The 20,778-nt window shown below is 41.3% G+C and overlaps 2 protein-coding genes across 12 annotated transcripts in view; one reads left to right on the plus strand and one right to left on the minus strand.

Moving 5' to 3' along the window:
• ERH (ERH mRNA splicing and mitosis factor) overlaps positions 1-20,778 on the plus strand; it is an 892,055-nt gene that overhangs the window by 371,460 nt on the left and 499,817 nt on the right. The window contains exon 1 of one of the 5 annotated variants that reach the window (XM_050797430.1): positions 4,944-4,953. The exons of the other annotated variants lie outside the window; for them this stretch is intronic. The gene's annotated coding sequence lies outside the window, so the exon portion shown is untranslated. Of the gene's footprint in view, positions 1-4,943; positions 4,954-20,778 lie in introns of those variants that run through there. 5 annotated transcript variants of the gene reach the window in all.
• SMOC1 (SPARC related modular calcium binding 1) overlaps positions 1-20,778 on the minus strand; it is a 149,939-nt gene that overhangs the window by 125,939 nt on the left and 3,222 nt on the right. The window lies entirely within an intron of this gene.

The raw sequence follows: 20,778 nt of genomic DNA on the forward strand, positions 1-20,778 counted from the left end.
TGACATTCCTTTGGGTGTAGATGCCTTGTCCTTCATGATGGGTCACCACCTCCCTTTCCAGCTACCCTCCTTCTATTCCCTCACAATCAACCTACATCACAGCATCCTGAACTTCTTGCAGTCTCTAGAACATACTTTCTCATACTTCTATGCCTTTGCATATGCATTCCCTCTGCTTGGAAGTTCCTCTCCAACTCCTGTCTTAGAAATTCCTACTCAGCATCAAATACCTACATCAGGTGGGACTGCTTTGACTCTGCCTTCAGAAGACTGTCAGCCCCTATGTCCTATGTGTTGCATAGCATTTCTTCCCAACATCATCATATTGTTCTTACATATAACATTTTCACATGATGTTATCATTTGTTTGTATTATCATCACCATTCTGACCACCATGACCATATAAGTCTGTATTTGAAAGGAATGCTATCAGTAAAGACCCTCTTCATTACAGGCAACCCATTACAAACTTGATAACAAATCGAACAAGACATGATTCTGTCTAGTGTTAAGAATGATATAAACATGGTGGGCAGTGGCGGGGTGGTGCTCTGTGATATCCTGCCGCCTTCAAGAGGAACAATGTTGAAGGATCGCTGATAAATCTGGGCTACCAACACTGCGTGGGAGGCATCTCCTCATGTTTTGGTCACAACCGCATGAAGGAAGTATGATTACCTCCCATTTCACCTACAAGACCGAGTTTCAGACAGGCTCCATTATGGGCACAAGGCCCTCAGCAGCAGGTGGCAGAGCCAGCCTTTTAGCCCACAAAGGTCTGACTCCAGGGCCCATGCTATTTCACTCCCTCTACTACTTTCCTTATTCTCAAGTAGCTGATGCTTCACCTGTCCTGGGCATTTTCAGGACAGATCAGTAACCCCAGAAGTCACATGTGTGAGAGCGTATGAAAAGAGAGCCACCAACAAGGCTGAGGAATGCAAGTGTTAAACCCCATAAGTGACCAGTAGAGAAGGAGCTGTTGAAAGGTCTTCCCTTAGGGGCATGTGCTGGAGAAATCCACCACTTCAGAGACAGTGGCACCATTGTTCAGATAAGTTACACAAACATGAGCAAGAACTAGATCCTACCAGCAAGAGAATTCGCACACGCATGCTTGGCAAGTGAAGTTCCAGATCGAGGCAGCTGGTTTCACTCATAGGTGGGGAGAAGTTCCACAGAGGTGCATTTCTGATAAGGTTTAGTTCATTACAGAAGTGTATCAGTCCTAACTCTCTACTGTGAATGACAGAAAATAAAATCAAACTGACTCAAGCAAATAAAAAAAAAATTATCAGCTAATTTATTGATGTATAACAAGCCACTCCCAAGACCTTGTGGTTTAAAATAACAACTCTGATTCTGTGGGTTGATGGGCCCACCCACCTGCTGGTTTCACCTGGGGCCCCTAGTGCAGCTGCATTCAGCTGGAAGATCAGCAAGGCTGAGATCTGAGATGACCTTACTGACATGTGGGGCGGCTAGGGGACTTCAATTCTGCTCCACGTGACCTCTCCTCCTCCAGTAGGTTAGATGGCTTTCTTAAAGGGTGGTCTCAGGACAGAGGTCCCAGAGGGTGAAGGCAGAAGCTGCAAGGTCCCCAACGCTAGTCTCCACAATTCACACAGCGTCACTCCCACCACCTTCAAGAGTCCAAGCAAGTCACAAGGCCAGCCCAAATTCAAAAGGTGTGGAAATAGACCCCATCTCTTAATGAAAGCAGCCATAAAGAAATTGTGGCCATATTTAATCTACCGTAGGAAGCTACTGGCTCACATAAACAAGAGATTCAAGGAAGCTTTTAGCAGAGTGGGATCCAGGTGTTTGCAATATATTATAAGAAACCTGTCTCTTTCTTCTCTCAGCTTTCTTTTGCTCTGTGTTGGATTTATTTTGAAGCAAGCTTTTCCTTCATAGTGACCAAATAACTACCAACCACTACAGGCCTACATCTTTAGAGCATACCAACCCCAGGGCCTCTCTTTCTCCAGAGTTTCAATAAAAAGTCTCCAAATTGAATCCACTGGTCCAGCATAAGTCACATGACCATTCTTAAACCAGAGGAGGGCATACACTGATCAGGCCTGGGTCATGCATTCACCCTAGAACTGGGAGGTGGGATCAGTCCACTCGAGTTATGAAGAGTAAGAGTGAGGGACGGGTGTTCCCCAAAGGAAAGTAGAGATTCTATTGCCAGAAAAGACAGAGTACAGGCTGGGCAGACCAAAACAACAGATGTATCCTACAATAGGCACCTCAAGATGGTGACAAGGCAAAGAGCCACCACAGAATGCACTGAATTTCCCTCTCCCAATGCATCATGGAATTTTGCCAGCTGACAAGTCCCCGTTTCCCAGCGGGGTGGTGTGTGCACCACTGAACAGCTTCTTGTGCATTTGAAAAACAAAGACATAGGACAAAGCCTTTTGCAATATGCACTTGCACAGTTCTTCAATTTGGCAAAAGATATTCTTTCTCAGACATTTGTCAAATTCCTCCCTAAGATGTCCTGCCCTAATAGGAATCACAATATTTTAACTCAGAGTTTTTCCTGGAACAGATGCAAACACAACTTCCCCCTTGCTTTCCACAGCCCTATCGTAGGCCAACTCATAAAATCTTGGAAGCAACTGGGCCAGCACGACATGAAGGCTGAGGGACAATGTGAAGATGTGTGTCATCAGTAAATTAGTCATTCCCAGACCACCTCAGATAGTTCCATCCCTAAGAATATTTACAGTATAAACTGCAGAAATTAGGATATCCACAACAAGTGAATGAATGAATGAGTCAAAGACTGAACAAAGGAGTGAGGAAATGAGTCAAAATGCACCTCCTGGTTAGAGCTGTGCTTCAGGCCCTGAGCAAAGATGGTCAGAGGGCAAATGTACCTTAGCAATCCAAGCAGCCCTTCTCTTTGGACTCTCTTGGACTATTACTAATTTATGTTGTAGCACTTCTCTTCATCTTCCTGGACATCTCCTGAGTATGGGAGAAGGAGCTGAGAAAATGTATCTCTCATTTTACATTTCATCACATGGTATAGCAGTCGCAAGTGACCCTTAAGACTTGGTCTTCCATGGAATTGGACATCATCTTTCTAGAACTGCAGCTGCCTAGTTGAGATTCCCAATTTCATGTCAGTAGAGGAGCAGCTCCAACCCAAAAACAAGAAGAGGGTAAGAAAAATCTATCCTCGAAGAAGAGGGTAAGATTTTGCTAATAATGGCCAGTTACAGGCTAGCATGACTAACGGTCATGCTAGACCAGGCCATTGTGGCATGTGGTCATGAGTTTAATCAGCTGTGGCAAGAACAAGGATGGAGAAGTGCAATTCACTTTGTTTTAGCAATAGGGAATACCTGGTTATCAGGTTTTTCATAATTAACACAAGAGGAGAGCCTTTGGGTGTTGGGGACAGGCAAGAACATGTTTGTTTTCTTGACACCTTCCAGCACGTTATTAAGCTATGAGTAAACACCCTGTTGCCTGAAGTAAGCATCTCAGGTCAATGAACCTCTGTGTGTCTCAGTTTCCTCATCTGTAAAATGGGATGATAATAATATATTTGTCATCAGAATAAGATGGATTAGTATGTGCAAAAGGCTTAGAAAAGTACCTGGCACATAAGAAGAGCCAGATAAGTGTTATCACATAAGAAGAGCCAGATAAGTGTTATAAGTGTTGTCCATTATGTACTGCTCCATACACGAGGGACTATCTTGTTCCCTGTTGTATTTCGTTTCCCAGCACCTAGAACAGTAGCTGGCACATAGTAGTAGCTCAATAAATATCTGTAGAATGTGTTGATTTGAATAGCAGAAAACACTAGCTCTGTGCCAGGCTCTTTGCTAGGAGCTTCAACGTGAAAAAATAAATAAATGGCACACACACTCCCTACCCTCAGCCACATCCCATAAGGACTAGGTAGCTGGGTGGCTGCTTCCCACATGGCTAGCTCTAGGAGGCACAGGTGGGCCTTCCTCCTCTCTTCCTAGGCCTCCCTCCGCATTGACAGCTTTCAAAAAGCACAGCCACCTGAGCAGGGAACTGTGAAGAAGTATCCATAATCCACCACTGAGCACACTCTGTGTGTGTCTGGAGTGAATAGAAATGAGTATGGCGAGTATGTTAGAAGCTTGGTAGCCTCCACTCCATCCTAACAACAAGTAAAAAGCTGAACAAACTGAAAATCAAAAACTCTCATTTCACAGGGCAAACCACTGCCCCCAAAATTGGAGAGACCGGCAGATACAGAGAATCACAGCTTACCAGGGCAGAAACCTCCACAGGAACCAGTGTGGTAAGAAAACCTAAACCAGTATCTAAACCTCAAAAGATTAAGTAGGAAAGCCTAAACTGTAACTGACAACGTGCCAGAGGCTCAGTAGGAACAAGTCTGAGAGTCAAAAACTGCAAGGACACCTAGACTTAGGGGGACCTCCACATTTTAGTGAGTTTTACCTCCAGGAGCCCTACCTGGTTCTCACAGTGAATATCAGAGAAAAATCTCCTTGCCCTTTGTATTAGTCTGTTCTCACATTGCTATAAAGAAATGCCTGGGGATTGGACAATTCATGAAGAAAAATGTTTAGTTGGCTCATAGTTCTACAGGAAGCACAGTGGCATTTACTTCTTGGGAGGCCTCAGGAAACTTAACAATCATGGCAGAAAGCAAAAGGCAAGCAGGCACGTCTTACAAAGTTGGAACAGAGGAAGAGAGCCAGAGAGGGGAAGTGCCACACACTTTTAAACAACCAGATCTCATGGGAACTCTGTCACGAGAATAGTACCAAAGGGATGATGCTAAATCATTCATGAAGGATCCAACCCCATGATCCAATCACCTCCCACCAGGCCCCACCTCCAACACTGGGGATTACAATTGAACATGAAACTTGGGTAGAGACACAGATCCCAACCCTTCCAGCAGAAGACGGGGGTTGGGGGGGGGAGGCAGCCATTTTGAAATACAGCAGAGCATTCTGTTCCCCTTAACAAGGCCTTTGCCATCAGGAGAAACTATTTTACCAGAGCCTAACCTGTTGGGATTTTATCAGAGCCTAAACTACCTGGGAGAAGGGAAATAAACTCTAGCCCACCCTAGCCATCATGTTCCACCGAAGGTAGGGGGAAACACTAAGAAGCACTTATGAAGTTCACAGTCCAGGGGCACAGGCTCACCAAAAAACTAAGACCTAATCATGGGACTACAGAATGCTTCTCCTCCCCCTACACCTTACCACCACATCACTAAAGGCCTATTTACCACAAGTCGTTTTGCCCAATACATCATGGCTGGCTTTCAACAAAAAATTACAAGGCATACTAGAAGACAAAAACAAACAAACAAACAAACACAGTTTGAAGAGATAGAGCAAGCATCAGTACCAGACAAATATGGCGGTGATGTTGGAATTATTAGATCAGGAATTTTTTTTAAACTATGATTAATATGCTAAGGGCTCTAATGGGAAAAGTAAACAACATACAAGAACATATGGGTAATATAAACAGTGAAATGGAAATTCTGAGAAATAATCAAAAAGAAATGCAAGAGATCAAAAACACTATAACAGAAATGAAGAATTCCTTTGATGGTCTCATTAGTAGACTGGACATGGCAGAGGAAAGAATCTCTGAGCTTGAGGATATGGCAATAGAAACTTCCAAAACTGAAAAGCAAAGAGAAAAAAGATGGGGGAAAAAAAAAAAAACAGAATTGAATATACAAGAACTTTGGGACAAGCACGAAAGGTATAACATGTATAATGGAAATACTAAAAGGAGAAGAAAGAAAGAAACAGAAGAATTATTTGGAGCAATAGTAACTGAGAATTTCCCCAAAATTCATGCCAGACACCAGACCACAGATCCAGAAAGCTGAGAGAGAACACCAAGCCAGGAAATTGAAAAAAAAAAAAAAAAAAAAAAAAAAGCCCTAGTCATATCATATTCAAACTGAAAAAAAAAAAAAAATCAAAGATAAAGAAAAAAATCTTGAAAGAAGCCAAAGGAAAATACACTGTATGTATAGAGGAGCAAAGATAAGAATTATATCCAACTTATCCTCAGAAACCATGTAAGGAAGAATAGATGTGATGAAATACTTTAAATGTTGAGAGAAAAAGTTACCCTCCTAGAATTCTGTATTTTGCAAAATTATCCATTAAAAGTGATAGAGAAACAGACTCTGAGGCAAATAAAAACTGAGGGAACTTGTTGCCAGTAGACCTGCCTTGTAAGAAACGTTAAAAGAAGTTATTCAGAGAGAAGGAAAAAACATAGCTCAGAAACTCAGATCTACATAAAGAAAGAGCATTAGAGAAAGAATAAGTGGAGGCAAAATTAAAACTTGTATTTATTATATTATCAATTAATTTAACAGATAATAGTTTTTTCAAAATAATAATATTAGCAACAATGTAGTCCATGAGTACAGCTTACATATAAGTTAAATAAATGACAGCATGATACAAGGGACAGGAGAGAGGAATTAGAAATACTTTATTTTAAGGTATTTGCACTACCCATGAAATAGCATAGTGTTACTTGAAAGAGGACTTGGATTAGCTTTAAATGTTTATTGCAAACTCTGGGGCAACCATTTTGAAAAGTTTTTTTAAAGTATAATTGCTAAACTAAGAAAAGAGAAAATGAAATCATTAAAAATGCTCAATTAAAAACACAACTGGCAGAAAAATGAGTTGAAGACAAAAATAGGCACAAAGAACAAGAGCAATAAGTAGAAAACAGTAGCAAATATAGTAGATATTAATTCAACTACATCGATTATCACTTTAAATATAAATGGTCCAAATATACAAATTAAAAGTACTTAGAAGAAAAAAAAAGTAGGTGTGGCTGGCCCAAGCCACGTTATCTGGAAATATCCCTCCAGGAAGTCATGCTAACAGCAAGGAGTTATTGTTTCTGAACTGCAGTTCTGAAAAAGACCTGGAGTGATGGTGTGTAGGGACACAATGGGCTCTGCCCTTATTGGCCTTTTAACACCCAGACAAGGGGAAGGCTCATATGAGTTTAGAAGAGGAGGGGGCCAGAAAAGCCAGGCACTGCAGGCACTGCCCCTCCAGCTGCATGGAATGTTCCTGGATCACATCTGGGAACACATCAGACAGTCACTAGCCTGACCCCCAACCCCAAAAATTGTGAGGAGGGCACATCAATCAGCAGGACCTTCCACTTACCTCCTAATGGCAAAACTGTTTCTCACAGTCTTACAGACTTCCTATGATTTCTCACAGTCTTAGAGAAATATAGAGAAGGTGATCAGGACTACTCGAGCTTCCTTTAGATGCTATAGTCAGGAAAACAGCCTACCGTGCCAGGAAAAGGGAAAAACGAAACAAGACTTCAAGAAAGACAGAGCGTCCAGTTGCCTGGAAGAGAAGCCATAGCCACATGGCACATGGAGGAAGACCATGCCAAGAAGCATCCTCCCTCCACTGACTTACATTTAAGAGGATCCTCCTGACCTATATCAGATTGGGAAAGTGAAGGAATTTGATATATTGCACATAAAATGAACTTTATTTTTAAACAAAAGGGAATAAAACCACGGATTATAAATCTTCACTGTATTGATGGGACTCTTTTAGCTTTAATTCCAAGGGGGAAATCTAATTTTGGGTTCTTACATGGATCTCTCATATTTTCTTGTTACAGCTATTATTTTTGTGAATAGTCAACATTTACTGAGCTTCCTAGCTTCCTACCGTCACTTCATTTAAGCTTCTCAATTACCCAACGAGTTAAATAATATCTTTCTTTTCTTTAGAAAAGAAAGAGGAAGCTGAAGCATGGAGCTTAGTTCATTTGCCTGAGGACACACAGCTAGAAAGTGGCTTTTCTGAGAAAGAGACCTAATCTCAGGTCTCTTTGACCCCAAACCACTATGCTACACTGCCATCTAGGTAGGCAAGAAAGCAGGCAGCTAGTCAAATGGTATCAGCTCAGATGTCTATCATCCAGCATTGAGATGGGAGGTGAACTTCATTCTCAAAGTAGATGCAGCTTTAGGAAAAGAAAGGTGCACACTGGGGGCCAAGTACCCTGGCTCACATCTATAATTCCAGCCCTTTGGGAGGGTGAAGTAGGAAGATTGCTTGAGCCCAAGAGTTCAAGACCAGCCTAGACAATATAGCAAGACTGTGTCTCTTCAAAAATTTAAAAATTAGCCAGGTATGGAGGCACACCTTAGTTCAAGCTACTCAGGAGGCTAAGGCATTAGGATCATCTGAGCCCCAAGAGTTCAATTGCACCACTGCACTCTAGCCTAGGTGACAGAACAAGACCTGTCTCAGAAAAAAAAAAAAGAAAAAAAGAAAAGAAAAGAAAACAAAAGAAAGAAGGAAGGAAGGAAGGAAGGAAGGAAGGAAGGAAGGAAGGAAGGAAGGAAGGAAGGAAGGAAGGAAGGAAAGAAGGAAGGAAGGAAAAAAGGGTACAAACTGGGAATCAGCAATATTGGGACCAAGGTTGTGAGCCCAGTCTTTTCCAAAGGCTCTACCTTGATGGGGGGAAAGAAAGTACAATGCCATACCACCAAGAAAAGTTACATGGTCCTCAAAGCCAGGAAGAAGACTAGAAGGATGGAATGATGCATCTTGACCTCTGTTCGTTCAGGTTGTCAATCTTTCCTAAGGCTGTCTGAAGTCACTGGCAGAGAGGCAGAGAGAAAGTATCCAAAGAAGGAGGGCCCTGGCTACTTTCAGACCCTCCTCAACAAAAACAAAGGGTTTCTACTTCTACTCTCAAGAAGGGTATTGATTTTAAAACCCACCTAGGAAACTATCATGCCAACCATCAAACATGCTCTCACTGCTCCAGATCACTTGCCATTCAGTTGGGTGGATGTTTACATTGATCTCATTGCTATTAACCAGCATCAACAGTCCTACACCAAAATCTACCTTTACTTCTTCAAACAGAATCACTGGCTACTTGTTCTATCAGCTCTACTTCACATTTCCTAACTGAAACCTTCAACACTGGTGGAAACCAGAAACTCACCCCTTTTCAGGAAATGAGAATGCTATGAAATGCATGCACAGTCAGGTGGCAAGGACGGGGAAGATTCCAAATGTCCTGAGGTTTTAGTCACCTTTCCCAACCTCTGGATATTGGTGAATTGGCCAAAGCCAACTTAGAAACACAATCCTCTACAAAAATTCAAGCTTTTTCCCCCCCACAGCTGGAATTGTGCCACTTTTCCAAATGTTCCAGGGCATCTTTGAAAGGAAAAGGCATGCACAGAGCAATAAAGGGACATATCTAGAATCTGGCCCTGGCTCTGCCACTAGCTGGCCAAGTGCACTGGGCACAGTCCTTAAACATCTGTAAAACGAAGGCATCTATGGGAATCTTTCAACTGTGGGCCTATTATCCTCATTTTGGGCTCTCTGGAATCATTTTCATATGGCCTATGTATTCTATTCTGAAATTTTTCAAACTCTCTCTATGTTCCCTTTTTCCTGTCAGCTCCAACTCTTGGAACATCTGCACTGAGGACCCTGGAAAATCATTTAATTCCCTTAACCAATGAAGCAACTGATCACCCAGTAAGAGGGAAGCCCCGCTCTGGGCTCTGACCATCCATGTCCAGCACCCTTCTCAACACACAGCCCACCCCACCATTCCACTTGTCTCCAAATGTCACAGATCCCAACACAAATCCTGTGGTTGTTGCTCCAGCATTCCTTCCACTCTCCTACCTTGTCCAGTAGCCATGTGGTCAGGAGAAGCTAACACCATTAACCTGACCCCTTGTCCCAGAAATGGGTAATCCTATCTCCTACCCCTGCCACAGTGATTGGTCTAAGAAACCTGGGCCCAAGTCAAGCATGGCATTCTCCTGGCCAAAGGGATTGGCTAAAAGAATGGCTAAGTTTCCTGATACCATCTAGGAATGAAGACTCTGCACCTTCTGAGAGAGCTATTGAAAGTCAATTCTCTTTTCCCTCATCTAGAAAGGATGATGTTTAGATAGGAAGGATGGAACCACTGCAGCCATTTGCCCCCATGACAAAAGCTGGACTTGGGATAAAACATACACCACACGAGGCAGAGGGGAACTACATAAAGGCACTGTATATTTGATGATGCTACTCAGTCACTGAATCAAACCACTTCTGAAAATCACTGTATTAGTTTGCTAGGGCTGCCATAACAAAATACCACAGACTGAGTACCTTAAACCACAGAAATATATTTTCTCACAATTCTGGAGGCTGGAAGTTCAAGACCAAGGTGCTGGCAGGGTTGGTCTCTTCTGAGGCCTCTCTCCTTAGCTTGCAGATGGCTACCTTCTCACTGCCTCGTCACAGGGCAATCATGTCCCTAGTTTTTCTCTGTGTGTTCTAATCTCCTCTTCTTACACGGGCACCAGTCAGACTGGATTAGGGCCCACCCTAACAGACTCATTTTAATTTAATTGCTTCATCAAGGCTATATCTCCAAATACAATCACATTCTGGGGTACTAGGGGTTAAGACTTCATATGAATTTGGAGGAGACAGAATTCAGCCCATGGTACCTGTCTTACCTCTGTACCTTCTGCTACTTGAGCCAATGAATCTCCTTCACTGTATAAGCCAGTTCAAAATGCATTATCTGTTTCTTGTAATATAAATACCCAACTGATATAAATATACCAAAGATCACACAAAAAGCAAATCTATAGTTACATCGGAAAAACCTCCCAATTAACACTAAAAAGTAAAACCAGCTCCCTTATGCTCTTACCACTTCAACCAGAAACCACCAAGGTGGTTCCCCTCCCAAGGCCACCAACCAAAAACTCAGGGCATAGTTTCCCCCTCAGAGCTTTGCAGTCGCATGCAGCCTTCCCACTGAGAGAGGCTTCAGAAGGGAGCTTTAGCACAAAACCCCCTTCTCTATCCCTCCATGGCAACATCAGAGACAAGGAAAATAATGGCAATACCTCCCAAAAGTTAGAATCTCTTTTCAGTACAGCCTGTTACTTGTTTAAAAATCAGTGAATTAGCAGGTCCAGCAATGATCATCAATGGGTGCTCACATCACAGATGTTGTATGTCTCCTGAAGGAAGTACACACCAACTCCCATGAAATATACTTGCAAAAATATATCTATCAAACCTATACCTGATCAAACCTATAGATTTAACTACCACTTTACAAGAAACATAAAGGATAGAGGGACATGTCACAAAATGCAACAGAAATGCAGGCAGCAAAATCTAGTGTGGAGACCCCAGAAGACCTGTTTACTCAACAAATGAATTACAAAGTGAAAAAGAGGTAGAGGAGAAACTCATAGATTAAAACAGACTTAGGAGACAAATCAACCAATTGCAATATGTGGACCTTATTTGGGCCTTGATTTGAAGAAACAGAATAGCATATTTAAGGGATCATCAAGGAAATTTGAATGTTGATTATTTGATTGTATTATATTACAGAATTATTGCTAATACATTTTGGTCGTGGTTTGGTATCATGGTTAGGTTTTTTAATGAATCCTAAACTTTTAGAGATATATATGAAAATGTGGCCGGGCACGGTGGATCAAGCCTGTAATCCCAGCACTTTGGGAGGCCGAGACGGGCGGATCACAAGGTCAGGAGATCGAGACCATCCTGGCTAACACGGTGAAACCCCGTCTCTACTAAAAAATACAAAAACCTAGCTGGGCGAGGTGGCGGGCGTCTGTAGTCCCAGCTACTCGGGAGGCTGAGGCAGGAGAATGGCGTGAACCCAGGAGGCGGAGCTTGCAGTGAGCTGAGATCCGGCCACTGTACTCCAGTCTGGGCGACAAAGCGAGACTCTGTCTCAACAAAAAAAAAAAAAAAGAAAATGTACAGATGATATGACACAATGTCAGATTTGCTTCAAAATAATCTGAGCAGGAGAATAGGGAGACGTTTGCTTTAAAATAATCTGAGCAGGACAATAGGGAGACTGGTAGAAGGAACAAGATTGGCCATGAGTGGTTCATGGTCGAATGTGGGTAAGGGATCCATGGCAATCCATTATACTATTCTCTCCTTTTGTGTGTATTTGGAAGTTTTCACAACAACAAAAAAAATATAATGACTAGATAGGACCCAAAGATGAAGGAGAGTCTAAGTCCTTTGCCAAAGTTCTAGTGTCATTTCCAATACAGCTTGCTTACCAACACATTTTACATAAATTTCCCCAGTTACCTTCACAGAATCTTCCATTTGGCATATCTTCTTTCCAAATGTTACTAGAATTTCTGAAGCATGGAACAAGTATGCTCTCCAAAGGATTACATTAAGAAGTTCCATTCAGAACATACTACAGAAACTCACAGCAAACATTAATCGGTGGCCTGTGTGTCATGCATTTGTTGCTGCTTGTGCAACCCGAGTCTTTAGAAATTTATTCACCCTAATTTCTACAATCTTAGTAGAAGGCCTTTCTCAGCCTGACACCAAAGACAGAAACCATAACAACAGATTAGCCACATAAACATGTAAAAGTTCAGTGGATTGAAACCCTCGTGCTTTCATATAACATACTGAGAAAGGCATTTGCCAGACTTGACAGAAAAACAGATTAATACCTTTAGTATTTTTTTAAAAAAAAACCTACCATCCCTATTTTTTAAATTAGCAGAAGCCCTGGGCAGGTAATTTACAAAAGAAAGGAACTAATTTAGGATTGGCAGATACAATACAAGATACTCCATTCAATTTCAATTTCAGATAAACAATGAATAATTTTTATGTGGGTCATACTTACACTAAAACATAATCTGTTGTTTATCTGAAATTCCAACTTACCTGGACATTCTGTATTTTTACTTTCCAACTTTGGAAATCTTAAACCGACAACCACTAAATTGGAGAGGATGAAGAAGAACCTCATTCATGATCATCCAGGGAGGGCAAGGACGACAGGCAAGCAGAGGCCTGGGAAGGGCAGAGAGGAGCACTAACGCTGGCAAGCACAGGCCAGGAGAAGGGAGCAGCAGCCCCTCCTGGCCCTCAGGAGGGTAGGAGGGAGAGGCCAGCAGATGCAGTCCGGGGAGTAGGGAGGGAAGAGGAATTGCAACTTTGGTTAAACACCCCTGAGCCGTCCTTCAGAGGAAAGGAAAGGCATGCTCAGCTTCATACAGCTGAGAACCCCTTCCAGAAGCATCACTTTTAATATTTGTTCTTAAACACTGTGATCTATCTAAATGCATTTTAATATCTTATGAAAAATGTATAATGTATTACTTAATATATACAAAAAGGAATTTAAGAATCTATGTATTCACCACCCAATTTTAAGACAGACAATATTACCATTCAATCCAAGCCTTCTATGTGTCCCCTCATGACATATTCCAGTTTGCCCTACTTAACCATTAACCTGAGCTCCACACAGCATTCATCACTGCCCTTAATTTTATCTTACATTTTTTACATCTAAACAATATAGCTTTTGCATGCTTTCAACCTTTATGTAAATAATAGCATTAGGTATTATTCTGCAATTTGCCTTTTCATGCAACATTGGTGAAATTAATCTTCAATAATTAGTATAGCTTTAGATTAGTCGTTTCCAGTGTTGTGTAAGAGTCCATTATTTGCATATACTTTAATTTATTTTTCTATTCTTCTGTTGGTGGTCATTTAGCTAATTTCCAATGTTTTCCTACCACCAGAAAATGCTGCTATGAACAGTCTTGAACGTATCTCTCCATATACATTAGAGTTTCTCCAGGGTATGTACCAGAGCAGAATTACAAGGTCAAAGGGTGTGTACAACTTCAACTGTAATTCTACAAAGTTATACTAACTTATATTCCCACCAGTAGCAATAAATATATTTTTTACAGTTATGTCCTGCTGAGGTTAATTGAAAACTCTCCTTTAAAGCAGCCTGAGCTCAAAGCATGTTGAAAATGAGCAGTCCTGGTACTAACAGTTACTAGCCCTAAAAGTTAGCCCAACATGAATACAGGCCAATTGTGTCAGATGTAGATTGAATCCCAGGGTGACTCAGGAATCAGGCTGGACTGAGACAGGTTTAGGGGGCATTTTTCAATCATGCATGTTTTAATCTTTATTATTTTGCTCTAGAATTAAAAAATGCTCATTGTAAACAAAATTGTGTTAATAGTCACCAAAATGCATCTCTTGGAAATTGAACATCCCCATGATCACCACCACTAACAGCATGACAAATAATCTACATAATTTTTTAATATATAAACCGACTTTTTTACCTAAAAGGGATTATCTGTTCCCTTTTTTGCATATTATTTCTTTTTACTATCCAATATAGCTTTACAAGGAAAGAAATCATCTACCTTTATTGAAAATTCTATTATTCAATAAACATTTATTAAGCACCTGCTTTCGGGCAGGATGGAGTCTATAAAGAAAATTAAGCGACTTCATCATTAAGAGGCTCCTACCCTAAAGGAAAGAAACTAACAGATGCTGGTCATAATGATGGCCTCAACTGTAAAGCACTTTCTATGAGCCAGGCACTGTACCAGGCCCTTAATAAACGTGGTAGGCAGGATAATGCCCCCCACAAAGATGTCCATGTGCTAATCCTAATAATGCTATGTTACAGGGCAAGGAGGTTTGTTCTAATCAGCTAAACTTAAAATAAGGAGATTACTCTGAATTATCTGGGTGCGCTCAGTGTAATCACAAGAGTCCTTAAATGGCAAAGAGGGACACAGAAAATTCAGAACCAGAGAGACCCTGGCAGCATAAGGAAAGATTTGGCCAACCATTGCTAACTTTGAAGGTGGAAGGGACCACAAACCAAGGAATGCAGGCAGATTCCAGAGGCTGGAAAAGGCAAGAAAACAGAGTCTCTCCTACAGCTCCAGAAAGGAACTCAGTCCTGCTGATTTTTTTAGCCCATTAAGAGCCGTGTCAGACTTCTGATCTCTAGAAATTTGTGTTGTTTAAGCCACTAAGTTTGTGTTCATTTGTCATAGCAGCAATAGGAAGCTAATACAAGGCACATCATCCATTTTCCCCACCACCCTAGAAAAGAGGTGCTGTGACCTCCAATGGACAAATCAGGGAACAGAGGACCTAAGAGGCCAAATTACTAGCCCAGATGCCCAACAGCAGAGCCAGACTCACACTTGAGTCTGTCTGCCTCTGAGCCTATGCTGAGGCTGCTCCTGGTTGGCTGGGATACAGGGAAGATGGTGACACATGCCATCATAGGGGTAAGCAAATGATTCTTTGCTTAAAGGAAACTGAGAGAATTCATCCTGGGACCAATCTAGAAGGACTGCATGGAGGTAGCATCTGAACCTTTTGAATGATGGGCAGGATTCTGACAGACAGAAATGGGGAAGGAAGGAGAGATCAGGAAGTACAGTGGTTCAGCCCTGCTGAGGTCTAGGGCACATAGGGGTATCCAGCAGGAGGTAAGGTTGGACACGCTGGTCAGAGTCCAGCACTGTCCAATATGATAGCCACCAACCACAGGTGGCTATTAACATTCATATTTACATTAATTTAATTTAATTTAAAATTCAGGTCCTCAGTGTACTAACCACGTTTCAAATGTTCAATAGCCACATGTGGCTAATATTGGACAGTGCAGTTATAAACCATGTCCATCCTTGTGGAAAGTTCTATGGATGAAGGGAAGTCACTGGCATCATCGTTTTTAAGCAGGTCACTGGCACTTTGGAAGGAGGAAGTGAAGGAGTAACGCATGTTCTTTTATAACACTCCCTATCTCATTCTTTTATTTGTTACCTACAATGTGTCCTCTCCCCAGGGGCTTAGCAGAAGTTTCAAGAATAAATGCACAATGAACATCCATAAAAATTATTTAAAACTCCCAGCACTGCCTTAGAATGCATATCTAGTTCTAAAAATAAGCCACTCTGGGAAGTAGGTCCAATTTTTCTCCACTGTCAATACTTTTTTAAAAAAAAAAGGCTTTCAGTCCTTATCTTATAGAATCCAACGAACACTGTAGTGTAAAATAGTTTTTAAGGAGGCGAGGCATAGTTGTTCAGATCTCTAGATAATTTGTCAGGTTTCAAAACACATTACGCCTGACCTCATGGAACTTTGCTCAGTCCCAGTGCTCTCTGGTGGTGGGAAAGGCTCTGCTGAGATAAGAGCTGCCTTCCCTGTCTTAGAAAGGCTGCCCCATTCTGACTCAAAAAAAGGATGCTGAAATCAACCAAGGTGATGTCCAGGAAGGATGCAGAGCTCCATACCTAACGAGCTTAGATGTGGCCAAAGGTAAGATTATTTTGTGATCTAGCAACTGAATTCTGAATGATGTTGGATGCAAAAGAAAACCCTATAGTCACCTATGTTGCTTTGGGGTCTTCATGGGGACAGTTGGAAGTGATCCATGGCAATCCAATCTCTGGACCTCTCGGTGACTCATGGCTCACGCAGAGCACGTACTGTACAAATCTAACCCTGTTTGGTGGCCTCACAAGCAGCTCCAATTGATTTCTCATCTGCAACTCAACCTTTGTCCTCCCCAAACATGCAAGGAGGGGGCCCTCCACACTGACATCCTCCACCACTAGCAGCAATACCAGAACTTGGCGGCCTAAACAATAAATCTCTATGTGGCCCAGAGAGAAAGGGTACCCTGTACCTGCTAAGCAGGATCATGCATCCCACCCCCAGCTCCTGAAAAAGGTGGTGAGGGGAGGTTGGCATGAAGACAGGCATCAAACTAGAAACAGGCCTTCCCCTAACCCAGACACTACCTCCACCCACAGGCCCCACTGGCTCCTCTGGCAAATAAAGTTTCTAACCCAAGCATCAGCTCATGAACCCTTCCACGCTGCAGGGTGAATCACCCTAAGCAAGGAAAAGGGAAGATTGCCCACTGCCAGCTTAGCTTTACAAATGAGCCCTTAAGCCACCTGATGCAGACGTTTATGCCAGGGCCTGGGTCTGCTCGGGGTCTAGAAGCCAAAATCACTCCCCAGTGGGGTTATTTTAGATAGAGACACATGCACATCTTGAAAGGGGGAGAAGGAAGCAGAAGGTGGCAAGAAAGGAGTCCGTTACTCTGGGAATTTTTGTTTGTTTGATCTCACATGCAAAGAATTGAATTAATTATAATCTTTGGCTCATGACACACTCAACATTGGTTTATGCAGGGCTCACTTTTTTATCAGCTATTAGATCTTGAATAATGGACAAATGCCTTTAGGCCCATCCTCCCTCTCCCCAAAAAGGTAGAGTATCAACACCAACCCACACCAACCATATGGTTTTACCCATTCTATCCCCCTGCCTCACCCTAACTTCACCCTGAATCTGTATCCATCATTACTTTACTTTGCTTTTCATAGCATTTTCTTGTAGCTGCACGTATTCCTAAAAAATTTTTTTTTAATTTTACTTATTTATAAGTTTATTTTTTAAATGTCATGCTGTATCTTTTGGTAATTTTCTTTCACTTAATATCATATTGCCAAGACTTATCCATATTTTTGCATGTCACTGTTGCTCACTTGTTTTGGCTGAGTATAATTTTACACTGTGAATTCATCACAGTTTACTCATCTGCCCTCCCACTGATGAGCATCTGGGCTCTTTCCAGGTATGTGACTTTGTAAACATACTTGCACAGGACATGAGTTTCTCCTGGGCACATATAGCCGAAGTGGAATTGCTGGGCCATAGAAATGTGAATACTCAACTTCAGAAGATAATTAGATCATATCAATTCTTTTCTATTTTGATTGCATTTCCTAGAGATTCTAAAATGATTGTTTCCTCTTCCTGTCCTCCTCAATTTTGTTTCTATAAATTTCACATGTCAGCTCCACCAAAATGTTTAAATCTGGTCCTTGGCCTAACACTTGAGTAGCACTTCAGCTAAATCCCCCCATATGGAAAAGAAAGATTCTTGTCAGGGGCACAGATAATAGGAAAAGCATCTAAGCAGACACAAGGACCTACCCTGGACCAGATGCTGGGGTGGGCTAGTCAAATGGAAGGAAACAGTTTAGAAGCTGTTTCACTCTTGGCAAATGCAAGATACAAAAAAGGACCAGGGAGGAGCTATAAAGCCAGTTTCCCTATTCAAATTTGCATATTCAGTCTCTCGTCCCCCACCTTCCTGTAACTACCAAGCACACTTATTTTTAAACAAAGAACAAAAACCCAAAAATGGAAAAGCCAGTTTGTAAATAACCAATTTCAGGTTTAAACAACAGCAGGGTCCAGGTTGGACATCATTATGCAGTCCACTTCATTTCAATATATATTTACAGAATGCTTTACAATGTGACAAGCACCCTGATGAATGAGGTCTCTATTCTGCCCTCAAGGGGCTTGCAGATTTGTCCATTTACCAAAACAGATCATGCATGAATTGCTAAAGGGGTCACTTAGTGCTAAGAAGAGGAAGATGCTGGCCTGATACTAAGATGCTTACTGCAAGAGGATTAATACAAGTTAGAATGCAAGTGGACCAGATACAGAAGTTGTTCAAAGGAGAGAGTAATCATTCCTAAGCAAAAAGAATGCTCTGTAGAAAAGTTCCTAGAGAGTAATGTTGGATCTGGGTTTTGAAGAATGAATCAAGTGACCAAGAGGTGAGAAAAGCAATAACAAATACCTAAAACATTTAAGAAATCAGTTTCAGGTTGAAGAATACACAAATGAATGGAAAGGGACATCACGTTCATGAACTGGAATAGCAAATGTTGTGAAAATGTCTATACTTCCCAAAGCAATCTACAGATTCAGTGCAATCCCTATAAAAATACTAAGATGTTCTTCATAGAAATAGAAAAAAAAACCCTAAAATTTTGTAGAACCACAAAAGACCCTGAATAGCCAAAGCAAAGTAAAAAGTAACAAGAACAAAGCTGGAGGCATCACACTATATGACTTCAAAATAAACTACAAAGCTATAGAACCAAGACAGCATGGTACTGGCATAAAAACAGACATGTAGACCAATGGAACAGAATACAGAGCCCAAAAATAAATCCACACAATTACAGCCAACTGATTTCAACAAAGGTACCAAGAACACACAATGGGGAAAGGAAAATCTTCAATAAATGGTGTTAGGAAAACTGGACATCCACATGCAGAAGAATGAAATTAGACCCTCATCTCTCACTATATACAAAAATCAACTCAAATGAATTAAAGACTCAAATGTAAGATCCAAAACTGTGACACTATTAAAAGAAAACATACGGGGAAAGCTCCATGACATTGGTTTGGGGACCTCAAAAGCACAAGCAACGAAAGCAAAAATAGACAAATGAAATTATACCAGACGAAAAAGCTTCTGCACAGGAAGGAAAACAGTTAACCAACTAAAGAGATAACCTAGAGAATGGGAGAACATATTCACAAACTATATATCTGATAAGGAGTTAATATGCAAAGTACACAGAGAACTGAAATCACTCAATAGCAAAAAAACAAAAAACAATGCAATGAAAAAATGGGCAAAAGATCTGAATAGGCATTTCTCAAAAGAAGACATAGAAATGGCCAATAGGTATATTTAAAAATGCTCAACATCACTAATCATCAGGGAAATGCAGTTAAACCACAATGAGATACCACCTCACTCCAGTTAGAATGGCTATTATCAAAAATACAAAAAACAACAAGTGCTGGCAAGGATATGGAGAAAAGGGGGTCCTTACACACTGTTGGTGGGAATGTAAATTAGCCATTATGAGAAACAGTAAAAACATTCCTTAAAAAATTAAAAACAGAACGAGCACATGACCCAGCAATCTCACTGCTGGACATTTATCCAAAGGAAATGAAATCAGTATGTTGAAGAAATAAATACCTGTTCTCCCACGTTTATTGCAACATTGTTCACAATAGCCAAGATATGAAATCAACCTAACTGTCCATCAGTGGATGAATGGATAGAGAAAATATGGTATATATACACAAGGAATACTCTTCAGCCGTATAAAAGAATGAAGTCCTATCATTTGCAACAACATGGATAAACCTGGAGGACATTAAGTAAAGTAAACCACCACCGAAGGACAGATACCACGTCATCTCACTCATACGTGGAATCTAAAAAAATTGGTCTCATAGAAGCAGAAAATAGAACAGTGGTTACCAGAGGCTGGGGAATGAAGAGGGGAGAGGGGAAGGAGGGAGGTTGGTCAAAGGGTACATAACTATAGTTAGAGAGGAGTAATAAATCCAAGAGATCTATTGTGTAGCAAAGTGACTATAGTTAGTGACAGGTTATTGTATCCTTGAAAAATGCAAAGAGTGGATGTTAAGTGCTCTCGCCACAAAAATGATAATTATGTGAGGTAATACCATCATTAATTAGCTAGATTTGACTATTTCACAATGTATATACACTTCAAAACATCATGTTGTGCATGATACATACAATACAATGCTATCTGTCAAATTTAAAAAATAAAACTCCATTTCTGACTCAGACCTCTTGATCTTCGCATCATCTCCTATTTCTCACACTTCTTAAATCTAGTTCCTGCCTCCAGACAAAGTAGAATCTGTGATCACTCTTTAACACACATTATCTGCATTTATTTGTTCATTCCACCAACACCAACGAAGTAAATCTTGACAGATGTCTGGCCCTTGCTGAGCGCCAGAGATAAATCCCTGGACAACACAGAAACAGTTCCTGCCTTCACCCAGCTTTCCATCTTCAAGGCAGACACAGAATTTAACAAAGACAGGCAGTTGGCTTGACCATCAGCCAGACGCCATCAGCCAGGGAGAGCCCCTCCCCCATCCCATCATCCCCTGAAACATTTT

The sequence above is a fragment of the Macaca thibetana genome, chromosome 7, assembly GCF_024542745.1.
Source record: "Macaca thibetana thibetana isolate TM-01 chromosome 7, ASM2454274v1, whole genome shotgun sequence".
Classification (NCBI taxonomy): domain Eukaryota; kingdom Metazoa; phylum Chordata; class Mammalia; order Primates; family Cercopithecidae; genus Macaca; species Macaca thibetana.